A 16,819-nucleotide genomic window follows, 5' to 3' on the forward strand; every position below is an offset into this window, starting at 1 on the left:
AGCAGGCAACACTATACTGACAACGGATGCCAGCGAGAAAGGATTGGGAGCAGTACTGGCACAGGAAAGGAAGGGGGGCTCCATAGAAACTATCAGTTTCGCATCCAGAGCGTTATCCCCTACCGAGCAGAAATATAGCGTCATTGAGAAAGAGATGCTGGCCGTGACATGGGCCATGGGGAAATTCAAACAATTCATTTGGGGCACCCGCTTCAAACTGCAAACTGACCATAAACATTTGGTCAAGGTGTTGACATCCTGCGGCCATGACACAGCCACCCCACGCATTGCCAAAATGACGCTCAAGTTGCTGGATTACACTTATGACGTAGAGTACCTGCCAGGGACACAGAATAAAGTAGCGGCCTATTTGAGCAGGGCCTCCGCCATGGAGGACGCACCAGTTGCCCCACCTGATACTGACGAGATGGTGGCAGAAATGGGCGATTCGGAGAAAACGATCAGCAGGCAGGAGTGGGCCCTAGCGTATGAGAAGGACAGCGAAATGGAGGAAGTCAAACAATACCTTGTCTCTGGGTGGCCAGAAAAACGACACCTCAAAGCAGACCTGAGGAAGTACTATGAGATACGGGAGGAGTTGTCGATGAGTGACTCCGGCATTTTTTTTGTACCGGGGAGACAAAGTGATACCTCCAGTGACTTTAATCCCGATGCTATTGAACCAACTTCACGAAGGTCACCTGGGTATTGTGAAAACGAAGAGCAGAGTAAAACAAATGTACTTGTGGCCAGGAATGGACAGTCAAATTGAAAGGCAAGTCAGAGAGTGTGTCCAATGCCAGGGAGCTGATAAAGTACTGAGACCATTGAGACCGGCACTGGGGGAATTTGAGCGTCCTCTGAGCCCATGGGAAACATTGCAGTGGACATATTGGGCCCTGTCCTCGATAACAGGGGGATAGCCAAATACTTGTGTGTGGTCATAGATAAATACTCCAAGTGGCCGGAGATAGATGTGCAAGAATCCATGGACACAGATGCAGTGTTAAAATTCCTCACCTCGCTGTTCTTGAGAGAAGGGATACCGAGAACGATATTAAGTGACAATGGGCCACAGTTCACGTCGGATAAATGGAACAAGTACATGGAGAGGAACGGGATAAGGTCAAAACACAAGGCGGTATACCATCCCGCATGTAATGGCCAAGTGGAACGGTTCAACCGCGTACTGATGGGGTCTATACAGGCCGCCATAATGCAAGGCAAAGACTGGGAATTAGAAGTCCAAAACATGCTGTGGGCATACAGGATCACTCCAACGGTGCTGGGATACAGCCCCTTCCATATCCTAAGAGGCAGGTTTCCATTTACAAGAGACAATGTGGTATGGAGAGAAAAAACAGTGACTAGCAAGTGGTCGCCGGCAGTGGTACAACACAACCTGGAGATGGCCCAGAAAGTATACGCTGCACATTACAACAAGAGGCACAGCACAAACAACACCATCCTGGAAAATGGGGAATGGGTTAGAGTTAAACTCCCCACTCTCCAAAAGAAAGGCGAAAGCAAGTACAGCAAACCTCTACAAGTGCAGGATGTGTATGGCAGAGCGGCCTTGCTCAGCGATGGGAGAGTGTGGTCCCAAGACCGCATGGCAAAAGTCAACAGGATCATGCAGTGGCCTGCAGACAAGGAAGAAGAAATTGAGGATCAGAGGCAAACCCAGGGAGAGGAAATGATGGAGGCAGGAAGACAGAGGCAGACAGAAAGTTCTGCCATAGAGACAAATGAGATGAACGACGATTCACGAATGGAGGACAGAGCAGAGACCAACATGACCCCGGAGGGAGAGAAGGAGAGAAGCACCCAAAAGGACATAAGAAGTCTTCCCGGTGAAGGCAACAGGGAAGAGCTCACCCCGGTAAGACGAACCCGTACTGGGAGGGCAGTCACCCTGCCTACTCGGTTCAAAGACTATGACATGAGTGACTATTGAAGTGGAACTTATAATGTTGAAATTGTTATTGGTAAAAGGAGGAGATATGTGGTGTTGCGCTCTAGCCCCGGCGTGATGACGTGCCACACAGGAGCAAGAGCGGAACACCGGCGCATGTGCAGTGAGCAGCCAGAAAGAGCGCGAAGGGAGAAACGGCAAAAGCGACCGGAGCTTGGGACAGCTAGACGCTCGGCGCTCTGTTTGATAGCGATCTTATTGTTAAAGAAATAAATACTTGTTCCCAACTGACCTGTTATCCTGTGCTCTGTGAGGGAAGAATAATACAACATTACACTAGCTGCCAGGGTAACTACCCCTGGTCCATGTGAGGCACGAGTATGAACTGGGAGGTGAGCACACATCTCCTGGCTCCTGTTGAGCGCTGTGTAGTTTGTGAAGTAAAAAGAGCCGCCGTTCAAAGCACAGACCGTGGGCAGGGCTCGGCGGGAGAGCACATGGGGGAGGGGGGAGAGGGAGGGGTGGACTCTTCTGCAGAAACCTGGGGGTGGGGCAGTCCATCAATGGCAGCTCATCCTGTGTACTTATATATCTATTTGCATACTTTAATATTAGGTCAACTAGACTCAAAGGTGTCAGAATGCTGGGCAGTATCAACCTGTTACACACATCACAACAAAGGTACAGGTCTGAGAGGGTTCCATGGGAGCAACACACTTCACAGGCATTGCAAGTGCCATGCAAGGACTAGAGGAGGCAGATCAATCAATCAATCAATCAATCAGGGAATTGTAAGCGCTCTACTCACCCGTGAGGGTCCCAAGGCGCTGGGGGGGGGGGGGTGTTGTGCAGCTTCGTTCAGTCGAAGAGCCAGGTCTTGAGCGTCTTCCTGAAGATGTTCAGGGAGGGGGCGTGCCTGATGTTGATCGGGATCTTGTTCCAGGTCTTGGCCTCGATGTAGGTGAAGAATCTTCCGTCTATCCCGGCTCTGCGGATGCAAGGGGTTTTGGCGAGGTCAGCACATCTGAGATTCCTCTTGGGTACATGCAATGAAATTCTCTCATAGAAGTATTGGGGGCCGGTGTTGTGGAGGCATTTGTAGTCTGGGTGAGTATCTTGAAAGTGATTCTCTTCTCAACAGGGAGCCAGTGTAGGTTCCGCAGATGTTGGGTGATGTGTTCATGTCGAGGGATGCAGAGGACGAGTCTGGCTGCGGTGTTCTGTATGGTCTGGAGCTTGAGGAGCAGAGACTTGTTGATTCCAGCGTAGAGGGCGTTTCCGTAGTCTAGTCTGTTGGTTATGAGTGCATGGGTAACTGCCTTCCTTGATTCGGGGGGATCAATTTGAAGGTCTTTCAGAGGGTGTGGAGGGTGTTGAAGCAGCTGGAGTTGTCGGCGCTGACCTGTTGGGTCATGGAGAGGAAGGAGTCGAGTACGATGCTGACGTTTTGGGCGTGATCCGTTGGGGAGGGGGGCTACCAAGGGCCACCAGGTGCTGTCCCATGCAGAGGGGTAGGGTCCGAGGATGAGGAAATCTGTCTTTTCCGAGTTGAGCTTCAGGCAGCAGCTGCTTATCCAGGATGAAACGTCCTTCATTCCTTTCCTGGAAGTTGAGTCTTATGGTGATAAGGTGCTTGGTGAGGGAGAGGATGAGCTGGGTGTCGTCGGCGTAGGATACTATGCTGAGTCCATGCTGTCTGACGATGGCGGCGAGGGTGGTCATGTAGATGTTGAAAAGCGTGGGCTGAGCAACGATCCTTGGTGTACTCCGCAGTTGATTTCCATGGGTTCGGAGAGGAAGGGTGGCAGTCTGATTCTTTGGGTTCTGCCGGTGAGGAACGAGTGGATCCAGTTGATGACTATACCGTTTGGTACCGGTGTCATGGAGTCCAGCTGTGAGTGTGCGGTGGGAGACTGTGTTGAACGCTACCGAGAGGTCTAGTAGGATGAGGGCCGCGGTGTGCCCTTGGTCGAGGGGGGTGCGTATGTCTTCTGTGGCGGCGAATAGAACGGTCTTGGTACTGATGTTCCTGCGGAATCCGGATTGGGAGGGGTCAAGGATGGAGTTTTCATTGATGAATTGGTTTGTTGTGTATTGACGGTCGACTCAGTGACTTTGGCCGTGAAGGGGAGGAGGGAGATGGATCAGTAGTTCTTGAGGTCTGAGGGATCTGCTGAGGGCTTATTGAGCAGGGGTTTGACTTCTGTGCGATACCAGTCACCGGGAAAGATGCCGGTCTGGAAGATGTGCCTTTCATGGTTGATGTGGTGACTGGGGTCCAGAAGGAGATGGTGGGCTGGCTGGCGTTGTTGAAATGAGAAGTGGTTTTGGAGTCGGATGTCTGGCATTGAAATTGTCGTGAAGGCCCTAAATATTCAGATGGACGAAGGATCTGAGCTTGTTGCAGAGGTCCTGGGAAGGGGGGATGTCAGTGGTCTCGCTGGGGGGCTTGGTGAATTCCTGGATGACCCTGAAGAGTTTCTTGAAGTTGCTGGAGTTGGCGAAGATCTTGTTTTGAATGAAGGTCCATTTTGTGAATCTGATGAATTGGTTGTATTCTGTCATGGCGTTCTTGTAGGTGGTGCAATCTTCTGACGTTTTACTGTTCCTCCAGTTCTTCGGGAGACGTCTACAGGTGTGTTTGGATTCCTGGAGGTCGGCGGTGAACCAGGTGGCCTTCCTGGGGCGCTGTCTGTCGTGGTTACCTAGGGGTGCAAACTCGTCTGCGCAGTTGGAGATCCATCTGTGGAGTTCTTTGGCTGCGAGGTTGGCATCGGTCGAGGTGGTGGGGGTGTCACGGTTGAGGGTGGAGTTGAGCTGCCCCTCAATGAATTGCTCCAGTTCCTTCGTGGAGGGCGCAGTGCAGGTTTGGACAGCGTCGGTTTGCCAACATGGAAATGTACGCAGTGGTGGTCAGTCCAAGGGGGTTGTGTGGTATGGCTGAAGTGGATGTTGCTCCCTCCAGCGAAGATGGGGTAGAGGGTGTGTCCTACCTTGTGGGAGGGTCTGGTGATGAGCTGTTTCAGTCCTATGTTGGGGAGGTTGTCCCGGAGGGTGGTGGAGTTGGGGTCGTTGGGGTTGTCGAGGTGGAAGTTTAGGTCTTCAATGAGTATGTAGTCCGTGGAGGCGATGGTGTGGGGTGTGATGAGGTTGGCAATGGTAGTGGTGAACTAGGCTCGGGATCTGGGGTGTCTGTAGGTGAGGGTGCTGCGGAGTGTGGTTCTAGGGCTGGGTTGGATCTGAAAGTGGAAGTGCCCGGTGGTGGCGGAGTGGTCGCTCGTGGTGGAGATGGAGAGTCGAAGTGAGCTCTTGTGTACAATGGCGAGTCTTCCTCCAAGGCAGTTGGGGCGGTCCTCCCTCTGGATCTTGTAGCCATAAGAGATGGCGGTGGCGATGTCGGGTGCAGAGGAGTCATTGGTCTGGGTTTCTGTAAAGAAGGTGACGTTTGGTAAGAGGGTGTCAAGGAGGTCCCAGATCTCTACGGCGTGTCGGTGCAGGGAGCGCACGTTGAGGAGGATGCACATCAGGGTTTCAGACTTGTTTGAGTTTGGTGCAGAGGTTGTGGCCTTGGTGGTGTGGTTGGAGGCGAAGGTTCAGCGGCAGTGGCGGCAGGAGGGAGAACTGGCCATGGGTGGTGTTCAGGGTCGCCTGCTGGCAGTTGTTGTTTCTTCTGGAGTTGAGTGCAAGGAGGGCAGTGGAGTTGTTATGGTGGAGTGTTCCAGATCCAGGGTTCCTGGCGCTGGTCGCAGTCGGGTCGCGGACGGGCACAGATGGGCTTGCCTTTGGCATACATTTGGTGCACCAGCGATGCACCCGCTGCGCGCGGCCGCACAGCAGCTACCATTAAATAGGGGAGGGACAGCGGAGCTGGGAGGCGGGAAGGGGGAAAGACAGGGGGAAAGGGGCCACGGGAGCAGCAGCGGCCGGAAAGGGGGGTTGAAATTGGGCACGGAGGACCAGAAGAAAGGGCACAGGCAGATAACGAAAAAAGAATAAGGCACAAGTAATCACAGGAATGACAACGACGAAGAGCACAGGCACAAAGAGACAATCAGAAAAATCAAAATACAGAGAATGATACTGATGCCAGTCTCGAACCCCTAACAGCACTGAATAGGTGTCAGCAGCGTGATCGATGAGCTACAGGGGCAGAGAGCAAGGAGTCTGGCCAGAAGGTCAGAGGCTCTGCTCTGATGAAGCATGTTATCCAGATCTTAGAGGGACATAATAATGGAAGGCCTAAAAGGGGGATAGCATGGAGTGCCTCGTGGTTTATGAGATATTTCTGGATCAGGAGGTATTTTGTTCTCTTTAGAAAGACTCAAAGAAGAGGTTGGTGCAAATTTCAGCTTTTTAGAGTTACATATTTTGGGTGCGCTAACCAAGAAGGAGCCCAGGACAGATTTTTCTTTGTGAACCTAGGTGGGACTAGAAGAGGAGAGTTTGAACTTCGTAAAGAGTAGCCTCAGATGGCGTGAGTTTCTGAGTGTCTAGAAGAGTTGAGTTTGCACTCTGTAAAGAGTAGCCTCATATGGCGTGAGGTTCTGAGTGAGTCTGTCAAAGTGAAGTTTACACTTTGTAAAGAGTAGCATCAGACGGTGTGAGTTTCTATGTGAGTTGACAAGAGGAGAGTTTGCACTTTGTAAACAGTAGCCTCAGATGGCGTGAGTTTCTAGGTGAGTCTAGAAGAGGAGAGTTTACACTTTGTAAAGAGTAGCTGAATCAGCCAAAATACATCATCGCTGCTAATGCTCTGCTCTTTGACGGACAGCAGAGTGCAGCAGAGCGCAGTTGGGAGCAGTAGAGAGCAGAGCGACAAACCAAAATTCCAAACGCCGCCGCCACGCCATGCCAAGCAGCCAAGCCTCCCGGCAACCGGCAACCGGTAACCGGGAACCAACAATCATCTGGTAAAAAATGCGCCATGTTGTGCCATATTTACAAAGTGATGCATCTAGGTAGATGCTTCACTTTGTAAACCCCTGCGCTACATTATACCTGTGCCAGGTATAATGTATCCAAGAAAGGGTCGTAGGTGTGGCGCAGCGAAATCTATGAGATTTTCCTGGCCCTTTTCTAGGACGCCAATGCGTCAACACCTTATGCATGCCTCATTGCAGGCGTAAGACTGATGCAGGCCCTTTCACATGAGGCTTGTCCCATGTGAAAGGAACATTGCTGGAGTTGCATCAGGCTTCCGACACAACTCCAGCAATGTGCCACTTTTTGTGCTGACCGATACATCACTTATACTGACGTATCTGTCCTTCCTTGCGACATGATGCGCTATATTGTAAATATGACGCACCATTGGTGTCGCAAGGAGGGCGCACTGAGAAGTGCCACTTCTCGTAAATGAGGCCCCTTGTATACTCCATTTACCAAATGGTTCAATAGGGCAACTGTGTCTGTCACACATGCCTCTCGTGTCTTTGATGCCACCAGTAGGTCATCAATATATTGAACCAAAACCGAATTACCTGGCATGACTAGGGTCTCCAGACATTTTTTCAAGATCTGATTACAGATTGAGGGGCTCTCTGTGTACCCTTGAGGAAGACAAGGCAAGACACGGCCTCCGAACCGGAATGCAAACAAATATTGGCTTTCCGGACGCAAAGGATCGAAAATAATGCTTGGCACAAATCAATCACTGTGTACCATTCTGCATCACAGGGAATCTGATATAGAAACACTGCTGGATTTGGCACTGCTGGACAACAGGGTACCACAATTTTATTAATTTTACGTAAATCCTGCTTTATCCAGTACTGGGCTTTTTGATACCTATGATAGGCGAATTACAAGGACTGCTCATTATTTATTTTAGATTTCCTTGTTCAATCATTTGGTCAATTACTGGAGCAACTCCTGCAATCACTTCTGGACTCATCTTGTACTGAGGTGTGTTCAGATACACAGCACCATCCTTCACTATTACCTGAATCGGATCTACATTTGTCATTAGGCCAATTTATTTTCCTGTAAAATCCCACACATCTGGATTCACTGCATTTTTCAACTCTTCAGGCAGATTCTCTTCTGTGAGAAGTGAAAACAACTCATCCACGTCTGCCCTTGATTTGCTAGCATAATTTTGACTTCAACATCCGCATTACTTTCAAAATCCTCGCTTGCGCCTACAAATGCCTACACAACAACGGACCCAAATACCTCAACAACAGAATCAACTTCCATGTACCCAAAAGAAACCTCCGATCTTCAAACCTTCTACTGGCCGAAACCCGGCGCATCACAGAGCCAGAGCAGGCAGAAGATCCTTCTCTCACGTTGCAGCCAAGACCTCAAATGAGCTACCGGCAGACATTAGACGTGCCCCCTCCCTGAACACCTTCAGGAAGACCCTCAAGACCTGGCTCTTTGGCTAAGCAGATCTGTGGATCCCCCCCTCCCCCCCAGCACCTTGAGACCCTCGTGGGTGAGTAGCTGGCTTACAATTCCCTGATTGACTGATTGATTGATTGATCCAGGGTCTGAAATGGAATACCATCTGGTGTTCAATAGATGGTGCACTTCATTTAGCATAGCACATCTCTTCCCAAGAGATTCACTAGGCTTGAGTCACACACCACAAGCCACTACATGTCTTTGAAGTTTCCAATATAAACTTCTATTGGGGTTGTGACTGGCTTTCTAAAATGCTTATTTGAGATTCCTACAACTTGGATGGTTTCTCCCGAGAGGGGTAGGTTTGTAATTTCTGCTGCTCTCTCAGTAGAACGGGTAGCACCAGTGTCCACTAAGAATGTAATATCATTACCTTCCACCTTTCTGTCAACAAATGGACCTGACTGATCTACCGCCAAGGATGGGTCAAGTATGCACTCTTTCTCCCCCATCAGGCACCGTCATGGAGATGAGTCTGAATCACTCCCATTGCATTGCACCAAATACTGCGGAATCACACCTTGATTCTTACCCAGCTGGTCACCTCCGAGATATCAGGTGTTCACACTGAACCTCTGCACTTGAGCATTCACATTATTTTGCATGGGATCTTGTGGCACCTGTAACTGTTGAGTAACTATCTGCTGCTATTGATTTCCACCCACCTCATACTGCATCTTTGGAATTTATTATTTTTTCCTCCTATTAACCTTTTTAGTAGATCTACACTCATTCCTCCAATGTCCAAGCTTTCCGCACGCATGACAAGGACATTTCTTAATTGCTTCCTCTTTACTCATTTTTCCCTTTCTTTTACATCCACTGTAATTCTGTCCATTTTGACTCTGACCACCCGCCTTCATATTAGCTTGAGGGCTGTTATTTACTTCTTGCCATTCTACCACTTTCACCTGTGCCCACATCATTTTCTCCTTTAATGTTTTATGTCTTGATTCAATGTCATCACTACAATATTTTGCATATCTCAGAATTTCTTCTATCATTTTGCCTTGCCAGCAAATCAAATGCTGTTGAATCATATTACTAATTTCTAGTCTTAATCCAAACACAAAACGATACACAAAATGTCCCATATCTTTATCTCCAATGTTTTCAAATCCACTATACTGTGTAAATACCTGCAACAACTGTTCATAGTAGGCAACTACTGACTCTTTTGGTTCCAGGGTAGTTCTGCCAATCTTAATCCAATCTGTTTCCTTTGAGGAAATATTCCCTTTCAGAAACATAATTACCGGATTGTACTTTTTCATCACCTCTTCTGATGGAGCACTTGTTTTAGCATCTCTAGGATAGTCATCCTTGGGTAAATCAACAATAATCTTACACTCTGTCCATAAATCAGCTGGAACAACAATCTCAAACAGCCCAGCTAGATCTTTTAGCAGAACTTCAAGACCTTTACAAACCTTTCTACTTGCTTGTACCATTCAACTGGTTTCTATGTCAGTCTGGGAAAATCATTCATAAAAGATAATATATCCTGTCTTGACCATGGAACATGAACATATCCACCACCTGGTACTTCCCTTATCGAACACACCCTTTCAACCTGTTCTGTTTACTAACTGCTTCTTCCTTCTTTTTCGTCCACCTATTTTTCCAGTGATCTACATCTCTCCATTTCTTTAAAATATTCATTATTTCCTTTATCTGCAACCTTTTTCCAGATGCATTCAAACTTTCTAAATCCTTGTCAGTAAAATCCAACCTCTACGATTTCTGCAATACCTTCGACTTTTCTATGTCTACTCCATACTCGCTAGCAGCTTCAGATATTTTCTCATGTAAATTCTTTGACCTCCAGGTAATACTTGTCTTTTACACAAAAACAACAACTCTTCATCACAGCAGGTCCCTAATATGTCTGGACTTATTTTACCAATTATAATTTCTTCCAAATCAACTTTCAATTTGACTTAAATTTATACTCTGTGGTTGAGATTTCAGCTTTGTCATTTCTTTTATCCAATTATTTAAATCTTCTGGTGAAGGACTTTCTGAACTTCCTGCTATTGGAGTGACATTTGGCCCTATTCTCCTAGGGTCTATTGTATACTTCTTTGTGGGGTCTCTGTTATCAACTCACAAACGGGAAGATATAACAATGTATTATTCACATTTGCCTGTCCATTCTCATTCGTACTACTCCTGATGCTGCTTCCCGGTACTGCCATTGCATGCACTTTAGACACATTCTGTCTATCTCCATACAACTGAACTACAGGACCTATTGTTACCGGACCGTCAATGCTTCTCCATTCAAACTCAACTGATTCAATTTCTGGACCTGTTCTAGTCTGGCTTCATTCAACAGTTTTGCTTCATTTTCTTTCATTACTTTTGCATTATCTGAGACTTGTGGAGTCAACGGGGTTCCCATTTGTGGGGCACTTGGAGTCACCACCCCTAAATTCTCTTAATATGGCAGAGGTCTTTTGTTCATGAAGACCTCTATCAATTCATCGTCATCAGAATCATTCATATAAACCTCTTGCACTTGGAATCTCTGTATGGTTCCTCTTCTCCTTACATTTACCACCAGTCTGCTTCTCAACTGTTAAAACTGGGTACAACCCTTCTGTTACCACAGCTCTCCTCCATCTTTTCAGTTTTTCTTCCCTGCTCTCAAAAGGATATCTGAACTTCATACTCCTGTAATCTCTGTTGCCAATTCTTTCGTTTTCTCTCTCAAATACATCTACTTTCCATTCTTCCAAGGCTTCATAATGAGTCAATCTAGGATTTGGGACTAATGTATTGATTTGTTTTCTCAAATTCTGCAATATCCTCACACTAAATGCACCATGTTGCGGAAAAACTAAAGCACCATCACCTTTTGTATACTTTATCCAATTTTCTAACCACAATCATGTGTGATATTCTTGTTCCAACATCATAAAGGAAGCAGGCGTTTTTGGAGGTGGAATCGGAATTCTCTCTCTAGTCACCTCTACGTTTGTCCTTCTTAAAGAAATTGTTTATCTTCTGCATCAACTTCATTTTCAGACTTCCTCCACTAATGGGTCCTACCATGAATAAACAAAAACAACCTTTCCGTAATTCCACTTATTCTATTGATAAATTTTCGTCCTATACTAGCGCGACTCACACAAACCAACCAATCAAAGTACTGCTACGCAAGCAAAGTCTCAACCAATGCTAGCGCGGTTCAAACCAACCTACCAATCACAACTCAGTACATGCCTGCTGCCTGACCAATGTCAGAGCGGCCTTTTCTGACGTCAGTATTACTCCTTCTACAGACCCTCCCTTTATAACATTGGACAGCAATATTTTTCTGTGTTTTCTTAAATCAAAATTCAGTTAGTAGCAACACAAAATAATGCTACCTTGTTGGATCCACTGATAAAAGAGATAGTCTTCACCTTTTCAACAAGATTTCCTTAATCTGCAAGTAATGATAACGACCAGCGTTATCTCACTTCTCTAACAAGATCCGGGAGGACCTGTTACTCCTCTAGGGATAAGGCCAACATTTCACAAGAGGACTTTTTGGTGTGAATAGAGGTCTTGCTACTCTCCTGGGGATAAGGCTAGAGTTTCAGAATTCGACCGTTCGCTATTCAGGCATTCTACTCATATATCAAAATTCCCTAATATAACACGTACAGCCCTTCGTAGCTTTTAGGAATTATTACAACAGACAAAGTACTTCTGAAGTGTGATTTCTTTGCCACACTGTTCTTCTGCCTACCTCAGGATAAATTCTATTCCTGGCATTCTTCAGGTATATCCGTACCTGTACTTCTAGACAACATATAACATGACACTAACTTTTTGTGTTAAGAACATATAATTAATAATCAATAATCATTACCAGACCAATAAATAATTAAACTGTCCTCTGCTACCAAGAAACTGATCTAGTGCCAATACCAAAAATTCATCAGGAATAAATAATCAATAACAACATAACACAATTACCCATACACATTCACCCAGAATCCCTGATGTGCATGGGTCAATTTATACGTTCCAACAATTTCTTTCCTTTTTATAGATTCAAATGAGACATCTTTTAATAACTAATCTTTAATATCAACTTTCCTTCTACTTTGTCGATGGACCAATTAGTTGAATAGTTGATAGCAATGATAACTACTAACTTACCAACCATTTAGTCAATAAAAATAATCACAGACTCTCGATAAAGGTAATAATGAATTTTTATCTCAAATATAAAAGGTTAATGCTCAGTTGGATTTGGTCACAGATTACAAACACTGAATCTCATGAGGAGAAATTATATATAAAATACAAACTCATCCAAGTTAAACAATGATTTAATGCAATGAAGGAGTGGATAGAGTAAGAGACAAAAATGTCAACATCTATTTATGCCAAACAAAAAAAATACCTAACGGAGGGAATAGATGAAGAGGCAATAGTTTCATCTAAATAATACATATCAATAGTGGATAGGTGGAGAGACAAAAGGTCCAGAGACAAAGTACATTAATATTTAGATTCTGAGAACGATTTAGGCTAAATACAAACCTATTGGTCTGTAGGAAAACCACCTCCACGGCCTAAGGAATTGTGAAGGTTCCCCAAAACAGAATCAGGGAACAAAGGTGTAGTAACTTGGGTCCAGACTGAAGGTAGATTTATTAGCATAAGTTACATGCAGTTACAGAGAGGATGAAAGCCCCACCAGGAGCGCCTGGCTAGGAGCTCAGCCCAAGACCAACTGTGATCAATCCAATGATAACATTCTAAATGACATCACATTACAGAATTCCACTGGTGGAGTCAAGGAAGAGATGTGGACATACATATTAAGATATTACAAAAGGGTATAAGGACAGGAACAGGACAAGTCAGGAACAGCTAGGCCTCTCTGCAAACCGACGGACAGTGACGCATCTCTTCTCTCCTGTCAGCCTAAGCTCTAAACCACACCCCTAAAGGCACCCCAATTCTACTCTAAAATTGACATGTCCATCCCACATTTCTTGCAAACTATCATCAAACTTAAACAGGGATTGGTGGGCTTGGAAGGTGCCCTTCAACATCTACATGGCACTGCTCGCTAACATCGCCAGATCACACAACCTCAACATCGTCTCATACACCGACGACACCCAGCTGATCCTCTCCCTCACCAAGGCCCCCACCACCGCCATATCCAACCTCCATGAAGGAATAAATGCCCTCGCTGAATGGATGAAAAACAGCCGCCTGACAAGATGAAGGTCCTCATCATCGGATCCACCCCCTCCGCCTGGGACGACTCATGGTTGCCATCCGCACTGGGAGCAGCACCAACGCCCACTAACCACATATGCAACCTGGGAGTCATCCTGGACTCCGCGTTGTCAATAACCCAGCAAGTGAATGCCGTCTCCTCCTCCTGCTTCAACACCCTCCGCAAGTTCTACAGCTGGACCCCCACCGGTACCAGCAAGACAGTCACCCAGGCCATTGTCAGCAGCAGGCTGGACTACGGCAACGTGCTCTACGCAGGAACCTCAGCCAAACTCCAGAAATGACTACAGCGCATACATAACGCCTCTGCATGCCTCCTCCTAGACATCCCCCGCCACAGCCACATCTCAGCCCACCTGTAAGACATGCACTGGCTCCACGTCAACAAGAGGATCACCTTCAAGCTCCTCATCCACGCTCACAAAGCTCTTCACAACACCGTACCAGCGAACCTCAACGGACAACTCATCTTCTACACCCCGAACTGCCAACTTCGCTCCGCTGACCTCGCCTTTGCCACCGTCCCCTGCATCTGCCGAGCATCCGCTGACAGCAGATCATTCTCCCACCTCGCCGCTAAAACCTGGAACATCCTCCCCATCCGCATACGACAGACCCAGGACCTGCTGGCCTTCCAAAGACTCCTCAAGACCTGGTTGTTCGAGCAGTAGCAGCACCCCCGCCCCCCCTGCACCTTGAGACCCTCACGGGTAAGTAGTGCACTCTACAAATGTATTGATTGATTGATTGTTGTTGTCACACTACAATGATGTCACCTTTTAATTCAACAACTTTATTGTTATATTAGTTCCCAGGGTCTGAAACTTAGTCTGTTCTCACGTTCGCATAAGATACAAAATTTAATATTTTCTTTTCAAAAGTTAACATCATCCGCAGCGTGCATCTCCGGTCCCACGACAGGGTACAACATTTGGCAGTCGTCTGACACTCTGGCCGTAACCCTTTTCATGCCATCTGCGGTGCACAGTGAGTCCTGTCTTGTCTCATGACAGAGGCCTCACTCCTTGAAGCTATCCCTCCCACAATAGCTAATTTTACAAAGATGGCTGTTTCATCCAGCCCACTAAAGTAAATAAAAATGAACATTTATTGATTATATGATAATGAAACCTTCACTGTTTACCACCCACCCTGCACTATTCCCCATTAATGTTACCTAGCAAAAGCAGCATTAATTATTACTTTAAAGCGGGATGCAGCATGCAAAATACTGATGTACATGCAGCCTGTTCTCAGTTTTCTTTTAAAGCACAAAAGTTATTACAATATTATTTATTTACGTGTTAGTTCAAGCATGCGCAAAGCAGCACCCTTCTGTTCATGTTAGGTGTACATTAGTTTTACTACAACTACTTACTGTTAGTACATATTATGGTGGTATAAATTCGAGCAGGTTTCATTTTTGCGAAACTCTGCTCCATCATAAGTTACATGGGTGCAAATATTGATGTCTTAGGTTGTATCATTATGAAATTTTTCATATAAAGACTGAGTCACACCTGGGAAAGCATATGGCGCCAAGAGTGGTCACAATTTGTTTGGATGGCATCACAAAATGGACATGGGAATTACCCTGATTCTGAATGCTCATGAGCAAGTAATATTAGCGGATGTCAAAGGTGATTGTGAGAGTTTTTACCAAGAGTTCCCTGAAATATTCATGGATAGTTTAGGCTTACTAAGGAACTTTGAGCACAGGATTGCTCTAAAAAACAGTGTGAAACCATGTGCCCATAACTTGCGAAAAGTTCCAAATGTAATGCTAACCCGTTGCGTGCTAATGACGAGCTTAGCTCGTCATGAGGCACGTTTGAGCTGAGCTCGTCACGGCCGTTGGAACATTCGCACGCAGGGATGTGTGGGGATGCGCTGTGCTGAACGTTCAAAAAACGGGTGTGGTCGTGACGAGCTCAGCTCGTCATGAGTGCTGCTCCGCTGTGCCTCATGACGAGCTGAGCTCGTCACCAGCATGGCAGCACCGCCCGCGGCTCCCCTCCCCCCGCACAGGAGGTGAAAAACCACCACAGGGAAGGGGTTAAACAACAAACAGTTGGATAGATATAGAAGGCGGTATTTAAGACATTGTAACCTCTAAGTAGTTGATGCTTGCAGTGTTAGCACCAAAGGTTGGTAGTAAGTCTATACTCATGTGCGTTGACCGCTGAGATTTAATTAACTGCAATAGGCAGGTGTTTTTCTAAAAGTGGGGATGTATTATGGTCTAGAGTAGATGTTATCTTTTGTCTCTGTCATTAGTGTATTGGAATGCCATGTATGTAATACGGAACACCTTTTATGTGATAAGGCGTTGAGTTCCTGGAGGTTCTCTTCTCTGGTAGGTTAGCTCGAGCCAGGCAAGGAGCTGCTGGTGGTCCTTGATGATTACTTGATTACATCTTCATCTTTTTCAGCAACATTTTGTATGGTGTGTGCTTTTACCACAGTGCCTGTAGAGAAGAAGGGGCATATTATCCAAGGCCATTTTGCTGCTTTTTTGCCTTTAAAAGCCAAAAAAGCGGCGAAATTAACATCACCCTATTAACAACGTGGTGCTAACATGCATTAGCGCATGTTAGCAGCGGTTTTGCAAACGCCTCACTTTGCATCGCTAATGAGATGCAAAGTAGGCGTACCTTTAGGAAATAACTGGAAAATTATTGCTAACTCCGCAACAAGGTATTTTCAAGCCAGCCTCGAAACAGCATAGCGATGTAAAAATCTGCGCTAACCGCGGATATCGTCTAATAGTAACGCCTGCTAAATTTTTGACTTATCCATGTACACAATAGGAGGTGGATTGTAAAGTTACAACCACTTCTCTCTATTATCAACATTTTCTTCAGCGCTGTTCTAACATCGCTGGTTTTTATGCGATATCGATGTCAATCGCCGGATTTTACATCGCCTGTTAGCATCTTCTTGCAAATACCCTGCTAACATGGCCATGTGATCCGACAATATACCCGCGATAATGAGAAATGCACCAGATGCGTTTAGCGATATTTATCGCTCGTTTTTGATAATATGCCCGAAGCGTTTTCTTTGAAAACTCTGAGTGAAAGTTAAGCTATTCTCGGAATATTAGGTGCTCTAGACGTACGTTCTAACAATATTTACTGAACTAGAAATGAAAGGATTTAGGGGCATTTTACCAAGCAATAGCGATAATTATCGCTATTGCTTGGTTAGAGACAAAAATTTACCGTTGAGCTGCGGCAATTT

General features: G+C 46.1%; 1 protein-coding gene across 1 annotated transcript in view; it reads left to right on the top strand.

Annotated features, from left to right (window-relative positions):
- The window catches only part of LOC147706589 (cell adhesion molecule CEACAM6-like), a 112,595-nt gene that overhangs the window by 10,949 nt on the left and 84,827 nt on the right, over window positions 1-16,819 (top strand). The window lies entirely within an intron of this gene.

Source organism: Lissotriton vulgaris, chromosome 7 (assembly GCF_964263255.1).
Source record: "Lissotriton vulgaris chromosome 7, aLisVul1.2, whole genome shotgun sequence".
In the NCBI taxonomy this organism is placed as follows: domain Eukaryota; kingdom Metazoa; phylum Chordata; class Amphibia; order Caudata; family Salamandridae; genus Lissotriton; species Lissotriton vulgaris.